Source organism: Sphaeramia orbicularis, chromosome 3 (genome assembly GCF_902148855.1).
Source record: "Sphaeramia orbicularis chromosome 3, fSphaOr1.1, whole genome shotgun sequence".
NCBI classification, from domain to species: Eukaryota; Metazoa; Chordata; class Actinopteri; order Kurtiformes; family Apogonidae; genus Sphaeramia; species Sphaeramia orbicularis.
In genome coordinates, this window is record NC_043959.1 from 51197018 (window position 1) to 51215875 (window position 18858).

An 18858-nucleotide genomic window follows, 5' to 3' on the forward strand; every position below is an offset into this window, starting at 1 on the left:
CATAGAGGAGCTAGTATTGTAGCCAAAGATCATCTTACTGTTTTGCTCCACTGCATTTTTTAAAACTCGAGAGCTCAGATCAATTGTGTAAGGCTGGTGAACTGTCATCATTTACATCTTTAGTTGCCATGGTTCACATACAGTCTGATGCAGATTACAGTTATATCACACATCTTGCAGCATGCGATGTGCAGCCAGAATCACATTAACACAGCTTTGTTCTCTTGCTGTACCAAACCTTTAACACACGCACATCATTATGTAGCTGGAAATAAAGATACGTTTCATAATACGTGCAATGTGGCAAAAATAAATTCCCATAAGCTGTTATCTCGACGTATCAACACAATATGACAGGGCGCTGAGGAATCAACACCGTGTTGTTGGTCACACTTGTGGATTTAACAGTTGTAGAAACTGGAACTGTGTAAACAGTTTCAACTTTGGGGCATGTTTAGGTTGTGATAAAATGCTTGGATCACAGCTTCGGTGTTGTGTGTTTACAGAGCTGCTGACTCGTAAAAAAACAGTCTGAAGTCAGTTAGAAGTTTTAGCAGTTCTTTTCCCGTCTGTGTGCGCACAAATGAAAAATCACTGAACTATGACGCAGAGTCCAAACAGGTAGCATCAATATAGATGCAATGTCCTGTGAACTCAGGCTACAGGTTTGTGGACTGGAACTTCAATTTGTATTTTTTTATGTTTGCCATAAGAGGGCCTGGAAAGCTTTTAACTAAATGTAGTCACAGAAAAAAAAATTATTAGACCATCCCTTGTTTTCTTCAATTTCTTGTTCATTTTAATGCCTGGTACAACTAAAGGTACATTTGTTTGGACAAATATAATGATAACAACAAAAAGAGCCCATTAGAGTTTAATTTAAGAGCTGATATCTAACCATTTGGTTTTCTTGATAGTAACCAAAATCACTTAATAATAATAATAATAATAATAATAATAATAATAATAATAATAATAATAATAATAATAATAATAATAATATAATGATAAATTGAATTTATAAGGCAGTTTTCCTTAAGCGGAATCTCAAAGTGCTGCAGAGAGAAGACAGTCCAATAAAAACTAAAAAAAGAAAAGATGAATAAATAAATAAATAATACTTCAGTTATTACATCAATAGTTATGACATTGTACTGCCAAAAACAGTGCTTTTAGGCATTCCATGTTTTCTTTTCTGTCTGTTTTAGTCACATGATACACAGGAGTTAGTACTAGGTCGCATAACCATTGTTTTTGATGACTTTTGATGGTCTAATAATTTTTGCCGTGACTGTAGCTTGTTGATGAAACGGCATATCATTACTTCTGTGCCTCATACACCAAACTGCAGTATATAAATAGTCTGTTTCTTCTTTACATAAAGGCACAGAGATGTTTGTTTACTCATGACTTTCTATCTACACATCTTTTAAATCTGTCTGTCTTTAAATGTGAGTTCAGCATGGGGTTAAAGCACTAACCACAGGCTCCAGCCCAATTCCATTTCATGCTCTCTTAATGTCATAAATAATCTCATCTCATTTCTGTTGCCTTGGCACATCTCACTCCCTCCTCCCTCCTCACTGTATATCACTACCTTTACTTCTTCTCACCTTTGTTTCCTGCTGAAGCATCCTCTATTTTTTGCATTTCTATAACCTCCATTTCCTATTCTGTTCCTTTGCAATGTTAGACCAAAGAAAGTGATCTGAATCATCTCAGCTCATATAGGGATCAAAGAAAATCTCATATCATTGAGGTATGAGTGGAAATTGGTCATGCTTTTTGCACTGTAAAAGAGGTAAATCCGCTTACCTCTCTTCCCCTAAAAGGCATGACTAATTTACAGAAATAATCTTTGCATGCTAGTAAAAAGAGATGTCAGTCTGTGGACACTGCTTCCTGTCTTCAGACGGTTGTTTTTGGGCTGCTGGAGTTCGTGGGGTTGGTTCTGTAATGTTCAAAGCTGAGTTTTTCATTTCTGGCCCCGTCCCAGCGCTGACTGGCAGGTGACTAATACACCGGCTGGACTCCTTCAGGCCTGGCAGCACCGCACCAACCATCTGCCAAATGTGGGCGGTTATGCTCTGCATCGTGATTTGTAATAACTAATAATTGGACTTATTCCCAAAATGTTAAGAAGACAGACTTTCTTAAGATTGATCAGTTCGATATTATACAGTGAACCTGTAGGTTTTTATTGCTAGTACTCAGTAAAGGGAAAAAAAAAACAGTAAACCAAGCATCACATAAATCCTTTCATGCATAGTGGTCACTCCAGTGGACAGTTATTCTATGGCTGTTCTATTGTTTATTCATGGGTTTGGTTGTTTTAATTCCATTTTGGCCAACACAGTGGACTCCTATGCATCATCCAAAACACTACAATTCATACAAGTACTGTAACTTTGCTGTTCTTGATAAACCTGATCTGCACTAACATGTTTGAGTGTAAATCAATTGCTAATTGTTATTAGACTGTAATTAACAAACTTTTTTTTTTGTTTTTAATTTATTTATTTATTTTTTTCATATCCTCCTGAGACCCAGCAATGCATTTTGTCCTTTGTAGGGGACAAAAGTTTAACAGTTTTACTTTAAAAAATGCTGTCCATTACAAAGGACATTCCATTAAAAAAATCAATCAATAAAAATTATTTTAAAAATATATCTGAAAAAACTGTTGCATTATGCAGTTTCCAATCAAGACAATTTTTTAATGTAAAAAAGCTAAAACTGTCAATTTCCTGGGTCTCAGAGGATTGTATCTCCCTGAAATGAGTAATAACTAATATTAGAGTATGATAAAATGTGAGAAAACAGTAGCAATTTAGCAATTACCGGCATTAAAAATGTTTTTATTCCATAGTTTTCACACAGTATATCACTTTCTGATGATGAGTTTTAAATAAGTGTTTCTTTGCTTCAAAACTGAAACACATGGTGTCCAGCTGAGTGGACATTTTTGTAACTCCACGAATAATAGGTTCATAAAATAAATAAATAATTAAAAAAATAAAAATAAATTGCATTGTTTTTTTCATGCCTAAAGAGGAACAAAAACACTCAAGACAAAAATATTGACTAAGGTTCTCATAATTCATGCATGAAAGGGTTAAAGAGGCATTGACAATATAGGCAGAAGTGTTGGCGACATCTTTTGCTCTGACACATGTCAAAGTCAGATTTATTGTCAGTTTTGCCATATGTACACAGAAAACAGAAACGATAAACTCTAAGGCCCCAGGGTGCAAAATGAACATAGTAGGAAAAAAATACAAAAAATAGAATAGAATAGAATAGAATAGAATAGAATAGAATAGAATAGAATAGAATAGAATAGAATAGAATAGAATTATAAAGAGCAGGGTGTTGAGGAGACAATAAATAGACAATAAAGGTGCAACAGTCAAGTTAAACAGATGAGTTATTAAATTAGAGTGACATATGCAATCTGTGTAAAATGCAATAAAGTATCATCCAACCCACTGTATGCAATGTTTAGATGGTTGGAGATGGGATGTTCAGAGCAGTTGCAGAGTAAATGTGTTGAATAGAAAATTCTATATACCCCAAACTGTCCTAGTAAACTACTGATCGGACATACAGTGTATCGATATTTTATCCTCAGTGAAAGGATGAAGCCCAATTTTTTCAGCTTCCAGTGAAGAAACCCCTACTTTTCTATTTTATCTTCTAAGAAATAGCTAATAGATTGTAGTTTTCTCTCCATTTTGTTTGGCTCTGTTAAAGCCACTGCACATTTACTCAGTATCATTCAGAGCCAAGAGAAAGACAAGACTACCTGCAGCGTTCACCTGTTTGTGACTGTGATGGATTATGTGTTTAGAGAGAGACAGAAAGACAGAGAGAGTTAGAGGGCAGCAAGTCCTTGTTTGCCTTGTCAGGAAATAATGCTGTGATCGTCTGCAGGATACAAGAAACATCTGCTACTGATGATGTATGTTGTAAAAAAACATGTAGTATTTCAATTCATGTGTGCAATTTCACACTTTTTTGTGCAATTACATGATATTATGTCCCTCACCAGTACATAGTATTTTCTTTGTACATACAAGGAGGGGAATCAAGAAGTGTCTCCAAATTGTTCAGTCAGTCTGAATCTTAGGTCTCCAATCCTTTCAAATCCTTTTATTATCACTGACAAGAAGAAGAAATGGTCCAAATATTGGTTTTATTTCATTCAAAGATGATCACGGTTCAGTTGGAAAATGATTGTTTGAGGATGGAAACACCAGTAGTTTTTCTACACAACATGAATGAATGGATGAATGAATGAATGAATGAATGAATGGATGAATGAATGAATGAATGAATGAATGAATGAATGATTTTATTATGGTTCTACACATATGCCAAAACAAAGATTATTTCACACATAGAGAAAGACTACCTTGAAGCTATAGGCTTATATTTGCTTATCCCGTTCCCATCCACAGAATTACCCAGAATACCCTTCTGTATATTCGGGGTAATTCAATGGATGCATAACATAATCTACATCCAATTATACTCCTTAGATAGTTTACATTTAAATGATTTTACATTGCACTCCTTAAGTGAGTTATATTTGAAGACTACCATGTGGCTGACACTCTACTGTCACTACTTCCCATTTAAGCAGAACATTTATTACAAAGGGTAAATAAAGGTTAACTCACTTTATAATGCCTGTAGGGAAATTCATTTTCTGCATTTTATCTGTCCTCATATGCACAGCAACAAGCATTAGCATTAGTACTAAGCACATTAGGAGCAGTAAGATGCCGTTGAAGGCGCTCAGGGACTAAATCAGCAGGTGATGATCAAGGTACTGACAGGAGAATTAATATACGTTTGTTTTCGATGGCGGAGGAAACCAGAGGACCTGGAGGGGTGGAGAGAACAGGCAAACTGAACATAGAAAGGCTGGTCCAACTGGGAATCAAATACAAAACCTGATAGCTGTGAGGCAGGGGTGCTAACCACTATAATAATAATAATAATAATTATTATTATTATTATTATTATTATTATTATTATTATTATTATTAGTAGTAGTAGTAGTAGTAGTAGTAGTAGTAGTAGTAGTAGTAGTATTATAGTGGTTAGCACCACTATAGCATTATTATTATTATTATTATTATTATTATTATTATTATTATTATTATTAGTTCCACACAGGGAGGCTTGGCAGGTTTTTTTTTCCTCTAAGGCAATGCATAAAGAATTGGATCAACATGTGAGATCAGTACAGGTACTGACATCAATAAAATCTGATCCTCATCCCAGGATTATAAACATGTAATAGAAATTAAGCACATATTTGACCGTAGCAAATTATTTATTATTTTCTACCAATCTACTCTCTAATTTATATGTTTCATTCATGAAAATAATACATTATTTACTTTACACTGACCTGATAATTCTGCAGATTGAGGTGTAGCATAAAGGATGTAAATAATAGACACATCCCCAGGTCTGTAGTAGGCAGAGAGCCGTGAGGTCAAACAGTCACTGCACTTATGTGCAGGGAGGAGGGGTGAAGTGGTGGTGGTGGTGGTGGAGGGGGGGTGGGGGTGGGTTTGGGGGGTCAAGCATGTGCAACTATACTGATGAATTCACAGGGACACATGTGCAAGTCGTTCTCTTGTGACAGTGAACAGTGTTGAAACAGGGTGTTTACCCACTTTTCACAGCATCGTCGACACTCTGGATAGACTATGGCAAATATTTAGGCTTGTAATGGTATTTTGATGAAACTTTTCATAAGTATTACCAATAACGCTTTGGCCTTGTTACATGATATAAATAATAGTTAAAGTATTATTTCCAAGCTCAAACCTCATGGTCATTTTCTGCTATTTTAGTTTAGTTTTTAGAATCAGATGGATCACATTATTGTAATGTGAGTTTAAAAGTTAAACAAGGGAAGAGATTTTTGTATGTAATAAAAGCTGTGAAAAATCGATGTTCACTAAAGCATACAAAACTCCAAAAGCTCCTTTCAATAAAGCTGAAGCAGTGTCTTATTATGCATACCCCATCTGTGGCGAGGCAAGGCAAGTTTATTTGTATAGCATCATTCATACACAAGGCAATGCAAAGTGTTTTACAAAGGCATAGAAACACATAAAGTTACATTAAAATCATAGAGAATAAAACATTAATCAAAAGGGAAGTGCAGAAAGGATAAAAATAAAGAAAGAAATTAAAACAAGAATAAGAGAGAGCTAACAGTCTTGATGTTTCGACAAACCTGAACCACTGTTTACAAAGTCATTTCTTTTACACGGTTTTGTAGTCACTGGAGTCCAAACCATCAGCTGGTTAGAGCGGGTGGAACAAGTAGAAGAAACATTGTCTTTACACTGTATGATCTGGAAGTTGAATTACTGTCAGAAAATGAATTAAAGTTCATGGCTGCTCTCGTATTTCTCTGCGCATTAATCAGCCGAGCTGCAAAGGTTTATCTCGACGCTGGTGTGCACTCTACTTATCCTGTGCTCCCTGAGAATACTAAAGTAAAATCCTCCAGGAGTTTTCACTGTAGGTTTTTTTTTTCTTGTTTTCAATGGAAATGAGAATCTGTTGTACCTTAAATTCCCCTGAGTACCTGAGCCTAACTCTGTTTTTCAGCCTTCATAACACCATGCACTGCCTGACAATACTCCAGTAGCTGCAGGAAATAGCCATGACCAAAACGTCTTGAAGTGTAGGTGTCAGAAACGGCAAATATTGCAGCTCTAACAATACAGTCACCTCCATGTGGTGTGACTCTGATGCATGTTCATTAACCTCTGACTGACCATGGTCCATGCGTAATCCGCTGCATTCCTGTACAGACCTCAACAACAAAATCCAATCAGTCATGTTTGACCTGTAAATGTGCCACACACCTGATTAAAGTCTGCCATCTGTTCTCTTCATGTTTCTTGCATTATGTATCACAGTTTCTGCAGGTGCTTCCTCCTATACGCCCCAGTGCATAAACATTACAAACACAAACATGCCTTTGCTATGTGTGCAGGGTGAAAGCTACTACTATATACTATATTTATGCCTGCGGGGAGATTTTACCTTAGATTACTTTAGAGAGCAGGGCAGCCAAGAGTTGCTTTAGAATGCTGACATGTTTTTATTCTGCTTCTGATAAAATTCAACAATTTAATAACGGTAAAAAAAATGCTGAATTGATGAGCGTTGATGTATTTTTACGTCTTCCTTGTCTCTGCTTACTTAAGGAGGTGTTGTCTTCTTTGTCTGTAGTGCACTTTTTTTTACCCTATGTCCACATTAATACTTAATACCTTTAAAATACATACTTTTTACCATTTACGCCTTGTGTATATGCTACTCAATTAATACAAGGCAAGAAATAATGTACTTCTAATGTAAAAAAAAAAAAAAAAAAAAAAGAAAAATATGCTTGGACTTCTGTGAAGACCTTGTGCGTTTTAATTTGTGCTATAGACTAGAAGAAGAATCTTTATTTTGTTACTGCAGAAACACAACACACATGCTGCCATGTCAGGTGCCTTTGGGGAAAAAAAGGGGGGATATGTATCTTGCTCAATGTACATCAGCCAACAAGCTGGTCTGGGGAATTGAACCCTTCAGTCACAAGTTGATCAGGTCACGGCTGTTCCGCATATAACTTAGTATAAGTAAATATATGAAGCCATTTTAAAGGATGTAAATGACTTGTTGAAATCAAGCAAAATGAAAAACTGAGATTTCGGATTTCATTGTAACTGTGGCTGTCACTTATTTCACTTATGGTGTTTTTATTTTATTTTATTTTATTTCATTTCATTTCATTTCATTGTTTGCGATTGGCGAAGCACACTCACATTGATGTAACTACACATAACATAAACATAAAGGAGTAAATTTGAATTATTTAAGATTAGCAGCATATTTAAGACTTCCTCCTACTCCCTTTTGAATATGCAGTGTGACGGACATGGATATATATTTATTTGAGTCTTGAGAATTTCTTGTTTTGTTTTGATTTGTTGATTTAATCCCTATGAATGAATACTAAACTACAGTACTCCAGTGCTTCAGCGGTGTGAAAATGAAAACTTTTGGAACCACTGTTGACCCTGTATTAGATTTCAGACTCTGAAGTTGCATAATTTAGAGACCATACAAACTATTATACACTATATACACACACACACACACACTATGATACAGATTCTCACATTTGCTGCTCGACTGGGTCTTATCAGTTCTGTATCTTTCCTTGACTTCTTCTTTCACATGACCTTCTCGGGAGGAAAACAAGACATTGCCCTTAACTACTATAAAAACAGATCAGTGTGGATGTAGCCTTAGGTAAAGAAGAAGCAGCCCCTACATGGTTCCACAGCAGCCACACTGATAAGGATGTCTGCACAGATGCGTCTGTGTTTATTTGACATTTTCTAATAAGCGGCTGATGCCCTGACAATAATCTGGCTGTATGTTTGACCTCCATAAAATGGGTCTTATTGATGTTGTTTGTCATTCCAGGAATATCTGTAATTTCTACAGGGTGGGGAAGCAAAATTTACAATGAACACTTAGTTGTTTTTTCTCAGCAGGCACTACGTCAATTGTTTTGAAACCAAACATATATTGATGTCATAATCATACCTAACACTATTATCCATACCTTTTCAGAAACTTTTGCCCATATGAGTAATCAGGAAAGCAAACGTCAAAGAGTGTGTGATTTGCTGAATGCACTCGTCACACCAAAGGAGATTTCAAAAATAGTTGGAGTGTCCATAAAGACTGTTTATAATGGAAAGAAGAGAATGACTATGAGCAAAACTATTACGAGAAAGTCTGGAAGATACTATTAAAGAAGAATGGGAGAAGTTGTCACCCGAATATTTGAGGAACACTTGCGCAAGTTTCAGGAAGCGTGTGAAGGCAGTTATTGAGAAAAAAGGAGGACACATAGAATAAAAACATTTTCTATGATGTAAATTTTCTTGTGGCAAATAAATTCTCATGACTTTCAATAAACTAATTGGTCATACACTGTCTTTCAATCCCTGCCTCAAAATATTGTAAATTTTGCTTCCCCACCCTGTATATAGAAGCTTCCATATTTAATCAAACAGCGTAATAGTACATGTTTCCAAAAATACTAAAGATAGAATGATTTGAACAATGATCTGAGTAGGAAACACAATTTAACTATTGTCTGAATACAAAATAAAGTATCTAAATGTCTGGTCAAAACTGAACATTAGGTGGATACTTGGCACCTCTTTGTTTCTATAGTCTAAATTTTTTATTCATGTTCACTCACAGTTTATCACTTAAATATTTAATTGTAATTATTGTTGCATCATTACTGTCTTGTGAGCTGAAGAAGTTAATTTTTACAGTTTCATTATAATAGATTTAGTAGAATTAAGATGTTAGCAGCTTTTTTCACAATGAGTGAAACTGTGAATCACAAGTGCACAATGCGAGCTAATTACAAAAACAATCTTCAGTAAAACAATGAGTTTAAGAGGACGTTTGTCTCATAAACGCCAGGGTACATTGCTGCTAGGAGATCTGTTGCCACCCTACGACTGCTGCAGCATCTGTCAGCTCGTAGTCACCAAGGCAACCCTGAGGCAAAGACTTAGGCACAGGCATCAGGCAGTTAACGGTTCAGAGTCTAGTGTGAGGCATCCCAGAATACAGTCTGGATCCTCAGGTGGAGCTCACAGCTACATGATGTAAGAAATGAAAACAAAACAAAGGAATTATTCTTTTATATTATTATATTCATACACTGGATAATATTAACAGATGGTAAAACTTTATTTGGATAGTCTACATATCCTTAGACTCAAAATAGACTTAAAATGGTTTCAATATTAGAATAAATTTGAACAGTTTTTAGTATATGGGATGTTTCATCTTCAGACAGTATGAAGCAGCAGAACTGTTGAATCTTAAAGGAGCTCTATGTATTATTTCTACTTTAAAATATTCAATGATGGCCTAAGAGTAAAATTAGAGTAAAAAGCAAGGTTATAATAGTTTTGGATTTTTCATTATAGTTTAGTTTAATTTAGTTTTGACTTTTTTTTTTCTCTAATTCAGTTAGTTATAATTACTCTTGAGAGCAGGTTTGCTAGTTTTTTATTAATTTTCATTTTTTTCTAAATGCTTAGTTTTAGTATTAGTTTTTTTTTGTTTGTTTGTTTTTTTTATTTCTTTTATCTTCCTCGCTGTCATATTCAAATAAATCCCATACAGGACTTTGCTGCTTTCTCCCAACGTCAGTCTCCATGTTGCCAGGTAGAGTGGGGATGAGAAGATGACTCTAAACGACAAGTGACGAGAAGTGACGGACCGTGAAGTGCTGTGCGGTGCCGCCAGCTAAAATTGCTTGAGCGAAATAAATTGATTTCATATCAATCTGACATTGATAAAGATGAAAAACGAAGGGAATTTCATCCATAATTTTTATATGTTTTAGTTAGTTTTGTAAGCACACAGTAGAGTTTCAATTAGTTATCATTTTTTCTTTTAATCATAGTTTTTATTTATTTCAGTTCTTTCTAGTATTTGTCATTTTGTTAGTTTTCGTTAACAATAATAACCTTAGTAAAGAGTTCTGAAGGTCTGCCAAAGATGCTACTATATTAGATTGTAGAGGTATGAACTGAATATACTCATACCAACGATCAGGTGGATTTATGTGACCACTAGAGGGAGTAGTGAGTCACTCTGCTGATCCCCATGGGTAAAACTAACGTTACAGGGCTCTTTGACCCAAGTGTCAGAAAGTGACCAGATGGAATGAGAACCGCATAAGAACCAACTTTTACAGTCAAAGAAAGTGACAAAGTGTTAAAAGCTAGAAGCACTGTTGTTTTCACCACTGGACACAACTCTAAATGAAAAGAATGGAATTCGATGCTCAAACTAGAAAAGCACTCGGAGAGCGCAGACCTCCACCAAGGCAGATCTGGGAAAAATTTGAAGTTGTGAGTATTTACGGGTTATTATGATAGTGTTTTACTGATCCAACCCGCTTGAGATTAAATTGGTCTGTTTGTGGAACCTGAACTAAAATGATTTATATCTTCAGTCTAATTTTTGCATTTCACAAATTCATCCCAGGGGCCAGACTGGACCCTTTGGCAGGCCAGATTTGGCCCCTGGGCCACATGTTTTTTTTTTTTGTTTTTTTTTTTAACTTTTTATTTATTAGTTTTCAAAAGAACAAACAATGAACATGAGATCATCATGGGTGTTACAATTAAACTTAAAATATTCTTTTACATTATGCACACATACATCATTGTACAATTATGGTTGTATTAATCAAGGTGCGTACACAATCCATTTTTCCCAGTGTTCAATACATTTCTCCAACTCAAGTCTTAAAGCAAAAGTAAGTCTCTCCATACAGTAAATTTCTTTAATAATCCCACGCCAGAGGTCCAAAGTTGGAGGGTCGGGTTGCAACCATTTTCGGGTTATAGCTTTCCTACTACTTGCCAAAAGTATCTTCAATAAGTATTTATCCTTCTGAAGGACTGCTTCTGGTATTTTACCAAGATATAAAGTAACAAAAGAATAGTCTAAATCCATCTCTTTTATTTTATTTATCTCGGTTGCCTGGGCCACATGTTTGACACCTGTGATGTAAATTATCAACTGACGCAGCACATGAAGATTATAAGGCAGTGTTATTTTAACCAATTATAAAAATAAAAGGCTATGAATTTTTAATCATACCATAACAGATTTGTGTAAATCATGAGCTTTATACTTTATTCAGTGAGTGATGCTGTCTGTGAATACATAGCATTGTTTCATTGGTAGTTTTGGTAGCCTCATGTGTGTTCTAGTACGTCAATACTACATATAACCCCTTTAACTAATTCACTGTTGAATGGTACATATAGGCTACATATCCCTGTAAACTCTACCTAACCGTCTGTTAATATTTCAACATTATAATCATGGCAGGAGAGTTGATGCGTGTGAAATTTGACTGAAAAATCTGATGTGTACTCTTGGATGCCGACTTTGTTTCGGGCTGATAATATGCATAAAGATAAGGATGTAACATTGTAATGTAGGATGACTTTGGATCATTGATTTGGAAGGAGCGTAGTTCATGAATAAAGTTCAGTGGCTAAAAGCTTGTCAGAACATATTAGAGTTGTGGGATGAGTGCCTGGGTGTGTTGGCCCTCCTGGCTCTGCTTAATTTGATAAATGTGTGTGTACCACTTTATCTATCACTGTGTACAGAAAGAGTGTGTGTGATTTACAGCAGCATTTGAGTGACAGGCTGATCACCAAAGACTTCCTGGGGATAAGTTCTGAGTCCTGGACAGACGTCTCCACAGTGTTGGTGCTTATCTCACAAACATACAAACACAATGAGCGCCCGGTGCATGGTCACGTCTTTTTGACTGTTTAATTCAGATATACACACACATACATTCATGCTTCCGCCGTCTCAAACATGCAGCTAACGATGCACACAAATCACCAGCGGCTCATACACATCATAGCCAAAGACTTTCTATTACGATCTCATAACTACAGTCAGGGCAGCAGGACAGTGGTTTATGAGGGTTTATAAGGGGCTCTCTGTGACGGCCTGTGACCCTGACAGGCCGTAAATAATACTGGAGCAGATGAAAGAGCGAGGCAGAGGGAGGGAGACGGCTCGTAGGCTGATTGTGACTTGGACTCAGACATCTCCACGCTGCTGGAATAAAAAATCACAACCAAGCTGCAGAGAAACAGCAAAATATAAACACACAGAATAACAGGAATTCTAAGAAACAAAGTCTTGTTTATGGGAAATTAGCCTTATTTTCACAAAGGAAAATAATCATGTTGAATATAATCTTGTCACTTTAGTGCTTACAGCTAAACGTAACCAGTAATAAACTATGGTTGGTATAAAAAAGAAAAAAAATCAGCAGAAGAACAATATGCTTTAAATAAGTCCATTTCATTGCAGTTTTTTTAGTTAAATTCATGAGTTTAACCCATGAAGACCCAAACATCCACCATCTACCAAACTCATCTACTGGTATAAAATGTTTAATATCTTCTGATTCACTAGCCCTATAAATACATGTAAATTATTGGTGTAAAATGTCTTTTCATGGTCGTCAAATATGACGCATTTGGACATTCATAGGCTCCGTAGTGAACGTGGAAACGTCATCTTCTACAACATTGATTCACCAGTAAAACCCATGGAGTCTGATAAATGACAGTGGATAGAGACACTTGGTTTATGTTTAATTATTCATATATTTTGTTGAAAAAGTCACTTTGTCTTCATTTTTCTCTGTTTCTGATGTAATAACCCTCAACTTTAATCCAAGTTTTTATGAACATCTACATGGTCAGTAAAGTAACCCTTTCATGCATGAATTATGAGAACCTTAATCAAGATTTTTTTTTTCCTGAGTGTTTCTATTCCTCTTTAGGCATGAAAAAAAACAATGTGATTGATTTTTTTTTTTTTTTTTTTTAAATCAACCTATTTTTCATGGAGTTACAAAAATGTCCACTCAGCTACACCATGAATTTTATTCTTGAAGCAAAGAAACATGTATTTAAAACCCAATATCATAAAGTGATATGAAAACAGTGAAATGAAACCATGTTTAATGCAACTAATCTGATGTTTTCTCACATTTTAACATATTCTAATACTAGTTATTACCCACTTCATGGAGATAATATGCAAAAAATAAATATTAGCAATTGATTTCCACTCAAGAACCAATCAAGAACAGCAAAGTTACAATAATGGTATGAATTGCAGTTTATGAGATGATGCATAAGTGTCCACTGTGTTGGTTGATATGGAACTAAAACAACAAAACCCATGAATATACAAGAGAACAGCTGTAGAGTAACTGTCCACTGGTGTGACCACTATGCATAAAAGGGTTAAATATAGAAAAATACCTTACTTTCACAGAAAAAAAATGCAAAATATAGGGAATTATATCATAATAAATAGTGAAAAATCATTTAAGAAAGGATAAATAGGAAGGAAAATTGATTTGGGAACTGCCAAAATAGTAGTTTTTATGGGTTAAACAAAACAAGCCAAACAAAACCATCTTACCTCACGACAGTTATATTTAATTAAGAATATTTCTTTTTTTCTAGTAAGTCTGTTTTTCCTGTGCACAGTATTCGAGAGCTTTTTTGTTTTTTTTTATCACCCAGTTGATGAAATGATTAGAGCCTGTGCATGAAGGGGTGGAGACGACGGGTCTGTCCTCACCAGTTGTGCCCTCCACTAACTGAGTGTTTCTCATACAGACCTAAATGGATAAATTAATCCTGTAATTAGGAGTGAAATTAGCCCATTAGCATCCTGTGTTCCTGGATCTGTGGCCAACAGGGATTGGACTGAGTGTGTATGGGGTGTAGTTCTGAGTCATAGAACTTGGTGCTTCAGGTTCATGATGTGTTACCACAAATACAGAACTCATCCTTCATCCTAAATCATTTTGATGTTTCTCTCTTTTGTCTATTTGCAGTTTTTTATGGAGGATAATCTTCGGAGCCATAATTCTTTATTGGTATTTTTTGATTGCATGATGATCTCTAATTAGTTATTTTTGCATCTTTATCTCACCCAGGAGGTTATGGGATCACTCCTCTGTCTGTCTGTCTGTCTGACTGTAGGATTACACAAAAACCACTGCCGTAAATATAGCTCAGAAGTCAAAGTCAGTTTTATTGTCACTTTTGCCATATGTACATAGCATACATAAAACTGGAAACAAAACTCTAATGCTCTGCGGTGCAAAATGAACATTAGTAGAAAAAATACAAATACAAAAAATAGAATTCTGTATAACTACGCAATAAACTATTAATATTTTAATTTGTGATTTAATAATTCTGTGCAATGAGCGTAAATGTAGAGTACTGCTACTACTACTACTACTACACCCATGTCTGAGCACCATTCTGGTTGTAACTGAAAAGTAAAAGTATATTAAGGATAAAGATGACAAATTGAAATTAAGCATTAACCAGTTAATAATGTTGAAAAGATGTGGCATCCGTACATGTACAATGAGAAGTTGATAGGAGGGAGGACATTTTTTTTGTGTGTAATTGAAGTGGAGAAGATACAAGCTACAATATACATGTGTAATAAATAATCTAAACACAAGACACTTTATCCCCGACCACTGCTGTATATGACGTATGATACTGAACATAGTGATTTAATATGTGACTTGTATATATGTCTCTGTACACAGTCACTGTTAATTAGCTTTTTTATACTTATTTCTATTTATTTATTTATTTATTTATTTATTTATTTATTTATTTATTATTCTACTATGGAAGGAGAGATAGACAAGACCAGACAAGAATTTCATATCTGTGTTTTATCCTGTTCAAATGAAGATTAAACTTCTTGAATCTTGGGTGAAATGGGTAAGTGAGGGTTAACCATACATTACCACAGACAATATTTTATTTTTTGATGTAATAAACCTTAAATGAACCTTAAATAAATTGAACTGAATCACACCGATAATAATAATAATAATAATAATAATAATAATAATAATAATAATAATAATAATAATAATACTGCCCCAGGATTCACAAAAATATTGGCAAGCAATATTTTATACTAAGTGCAAATTAAGATATTAAAGTATTGAACTGGATTGAACCCAAGGTTACTGCATTTTATTATTATTATTATTATTATTTTTTTTTTTTTTATTGCTGATTATGCAAAAGAAATTAGAAAAAAATAGTCATGTTTCTGTCTCTTTGTCCTATTTCTTTGTGTGGAACCAAAGACAGTTTTACATTTTGTGGATTATAAAGTTCAACCTAACCTAAGAATAATCAAATAGAGAATAACAAACCTCTAAAAAAGCCAACAAAACAATCCAACAGGCGTAAAGATGTCACCATAACATTGTTTTCTGACTCCAGGAAATCACACTGTAATCAAATCATATCAGTGAAGTATGTTTTTTTTTTTTTTTTTTTTTTTTTCATATAACCACTACAATAATGTTTCTAGTCTGTGTGTGATCGTAAACAAGAAATGTTTTATGGTTCATACATCCTCCTCCTCAGAATCATCTGAGGCTGATGTGAATCTTTAATTCATGAATATCTAATGAGAAACAAAAGCACAGTAATGAGAACCTACAGCTTTTAGTCTACAGTGGTTTGGTTGTCTTTTCATCGTAATGATCCCAGAGCGGATAATTTATAGTAATAGTGTACGTAGTATGCTGTAAATAAAAACACAGACGTGGGTGGTGGCATAGTTGTCTAAAAATTAGTTTGCAGCTGTATTTCTATTTTCTGCATGTGTAGATTTATCAAAATCTGATCCTTACTGTGGCTGTGTACAAAAAGACATGCAGGAAATTTCCATCTTTGAGCAAATGTCAGCCGGTGTAAAATGAAAAGCTGCATTTGTACATGGTTAAGTATAGAAACCAACACCATCTGGTTGAACTAACACACAAACACAACTGCTTTATGCCAGAAATACACAAGGTATTGTTTTCACACACGGCGGATAATCTTGGTAATTTATTGATGTCATGTCGACCCATCGTCTATATTTGGTTTTTGTTCGTGACGTAGACGAGTGAAGTCGAACACAAGGAAGGATAAATATCACAAAGGGAGAGGGTTTCTTTTTGTTTCTGAAGAGCAGCGCTGATAAAGCCTGTAAATCTGGGGCTGCGGTTCCTTTTGTTGCCTGAATTTATGGCCACTCCAGGTTTTTATTCACCCTTATAAATTTTAGTTTTAAAGCTTTCACTTATGCAAGTCCGTCTACTCAAAATTCATTCACTCATTTACTGGCTCTACGTTTGCACATGAAAAATCTATCCTCTGTCTGGATATCATCTGAGAGTGAGATACCTTTAAAAACTAGAGCGAGGAATGTTATATCAGTGAGAAACAGATTCCAATTAAATACTCATTATATACAGCATATTCAAAACAAAAACAGCCAAGTCTACACTGCATAATTTCAGGCGGAACATAATATAAACATTAAAGATTCCCTCCAGACAAGTTACAGAAAAAAATAAAAATACATTCTTTTGAATAATCATTTATTTCTGATTCTGGTTCTCCCACGAAAACTTAATTAACCCTGTTAGAAATATTTAAATTGACTTTACATCCTATTTCACCCACTGAAAACTCCAGCATCTTAACAAAAAAGTAATGTTTGTTTCTAAAGTTTTCTCATAAAAGTAGATTTTTCAGGGTATATGCTTTGCCATTATGGCTTCAAGTCTTTTCAATGCAAAACATCTCCCTGTAGCAGCAGAAAGTATCCTGGCAATGTCAAACTCTGCACAGTGATACTTAAAGATAAAAAAAAAATCTAGTGTGTATTGTATAGGTGAACTCTTCCACTGATATGACGTATTTATGTTTATTTATTTGTCACTTACCTGCCAAAATCATATCACCACAGAGAGCATGCACTATATTTGTTGGAAGAAAAAATAGAGTAAGAAGAAAATTTGGAGGTTTTGTGATGCATCTGTGACCTTGATCGGTACAGAAACATTTTTGTACCACAGCAGTGACTCCCCCATATTTGAATGCCACGTTGATTGCTTACAATAATAATCAAACCAGCTGAAGAAAAAAAAAAATATTACAGTGGGCATTCAAAGCACACAAAATGGTGCTTGTGCTCTTCATTCAGCTATTGTTAACCGGCACAAATAGGCTCTGCTCTTCTCTCCCTCCTGTCACATCGGTGCCAATCCTTTCTAAAGCAAACCTTTAGAGCTGTGTGTGACACTGCAGTGATTGTGTTTTGGGAAAATAGAAGCATTAGAGGCAGGGTCCACCAGTTCATGTTCCACAGTTGACTGAACAACTACTGCTCTGTGGTCACTTGTCAGGGACTGGAGATGTAATTGTGGTTTGCACACAATCATGTCAGCCATATTTCACAGCTGAGTGAGCTGATATTGCGGCATGACTGCTGCCCAAGCTTTACAGTTTGGAGTTCACCCTAGTTTTTGACAGATGTTGATGAGAAACCACCTTCATCAGACCTCTGACCTTCACTTTGGTGTCAGAAAGATGTGCAATAATTAGGTGAAGGATTGCTCGTTAAAACAATTGTACTAGCATTTGCAGTCTCAAAAAAAAAAAGAAAAAAAAAACGTTTTCACCATCACTAAAACCACAATTACTGTCAGGGGAGTGTGTTAGCACAGTTGAAGACTCCCCGTTTGACTTCTGGCCTCAGTGACATTTGTAATAACTCCATGTTCTTCACTCCATTGCTGCCCCTTTACTGTCTCCAGACTAAAGGTTAAACGACCCCAAAATGCTCAAAAATATGACTCGTCTTGCCTTTCTTAAAATATTCTGCAATAAATTGGCTCTAAGGTGTTTGTTCTTACATCAGAACAGCAGGCACAGCACATACAATACAATCCTGGCAAAGTTATTTTAACCTCTGTAAAGTCTTTCAGACCTATGACCCTCTGCTTTTCTGGCTCTGGAGATACTGTAACTCAATATACAGTCATGGAAAAAATTATTAAACCATCAAAAGTCATCAAAAACAATGCTTATGCAATCAAGTACTAACTCCTGTGTGTGTCATTTGACTAAAACAGACAGAAAAGAAAACATGGAATGCCTAAAAACACTTTTTTAATCAGTGCAATGCCATAAATATTGATGTAAGAACTGAAGTGATTTTGGTTATTATCAAGAAAACCATGGAAAATGCATAAATATCAGCTCTGAAATTAAACTCTTATGAGCTATTTTTGTTGTTAACATTATATTTGTCCAAACAAATGCA

The 18858-nt window shown here is 35.1% G+C and overlaps 1 protein-coding gene across 1 annotated transcript in view; it reads left to right on the top strand.

The window, feature by feature from the left end:
• The window catches only part of fam189a1 (family with sequence similarity 189 member A1), a 135223-nt gene that overhangs the window by 70686 nt on the left and 45679 nt on the right, over positions 1-18858 (top strand). The gene's annotated exons all lie outside the window — the stretch shown is intronic.